The sequence below is a fragment of the Malurus melanocephalus genome, unplaced genomic scaffold (assembly GCF_030028575.1).
Source record: "Malurus melanocephalus ecotype Western Australia unplaced genomic scaffold, MMel_1.1 scaffold_25, whole genome shotgun sequence".
In the NCBI taxonomy this organism is placed as follows: Eukaryota; Metazoa; Chordata; class Aves; order Passeriformes; family Maluridae; genus Malurus; species Malurus melanocephalus.
In genome coordinates, this window is record NW_026623257.1 from 3210722 (window position 1) to 3212225 (window position 1504).

The window sequence follows — 1504 nt, forward strand, 5'->3', positions numbered from 1 at the left end:
AAAAAACCACCCACAAAGAGTTGAGTTGCTCAAGGAAAACTTTTACAAAAAATGGTAAAAAAATCCCCCCAAACCCAAAAACAAACTCTTTGACAAAAAGAGTCAAGAATGGTCTATGTGAAAGAAAAAATAGGAACATCAAAACCCACTAAAACATATATATTTGTAGAGATAAAAATTAATGTAATTAACTTGTTAGTTAGCATGTTTTTCTGAAACAGTGTTGAATATGACTGAGCGTATACATATAGTCTTTAAACAAATATACTTTCTGGAATGTTGTTAAGACCCAGTTATTAATGATTATTAGAAATGCCTCTGCCAAATTAAAGTGCAAATGAGACCATATGAAAATATCCACAGTAGGAATTTTATTTAACAGTAAATATGAGAGAGAGAGAAAGAAAGAAATAGAGAATAGGTGGAGGCAGACAGAAAAAGAGTGACAGAGACAGAATAAAGAAAATATCACCATCCGTGAATCCTGACGATGTTCCATTGATCCTGTCCAGCTGGTCTTGGTGGTGATGGTCTCCCCAAAAGCATAGAATCCATTGGGTTAATATATGCTCAGGCCAGGCAGGAAAACTGAGGCAACTCCCTGGGGTGGAGCAGGGGGGCAGAGTTACCATTGTGTCTTACAACAGACTCCGGATTTATTGCATCACAGGCAGTCCTGTGGTTCAGGAGAGACTCTGGGGAACASTTTGGGGAGCCTTTTATGGATTTAGGCAACCCCTCAGTTGCTCCTCACATAAATGTCCCATTGATGCAGCCTTCCTAGGGCTGTGGGTTTGGTAGTTTGCCCAACTGGATGGAAGTGATTCAGGTATAGAGTGGCCACCATCTGCGGAAAAGTATGGTTGAGATGTATATTCGTATCATGTGTGAACAAATGCTAATTTTCAACAAAAAGATTATGTTGATCATGTATTTACTAAATGTTTCTAAAGTCATGTGCCTTCCTGAAATATTTATTTCAATTATTTATTGATACCTGTATTAAAAGAGGACAAGAATTCACATAGTAGCTTCCTTGCCTTAACAGCTCATCAGTAAGAAAAATATTAATTAAATGAACTGYAATCTTCATTGATACTAAATTAATTTAAATTGTGGTGCAGATAAATGAATTACCCTTTGATTTGCCATTTAACATTTACCATTTTCTTTGATAGTTTCTGAAGTTGTTCTTGAATATTGATTATACCATCTTAAATATCATTTATATTGATATCAGAATAATACTCTCAGTAGTATGAGCTTGTGTCAAGGGATTTTTTTCTTTCATTTTTACTTAATGTCCATTTCCAGTTATCAGCTGTCAGAAAGAAAACAGCTTCAGASAAATAGGAGTTCAAATTGTCATTGTAGATGACTGTATAAAGAATGAAACTTCTTTCCACCTAAAATATGAAAACCAATTTTTTTCCTGGGAAGTTTCAATCATATCACCTCTGTTCCAACCCTGAATTGTTCTCAGGAAAAAAAAAAAAAAAAAAAA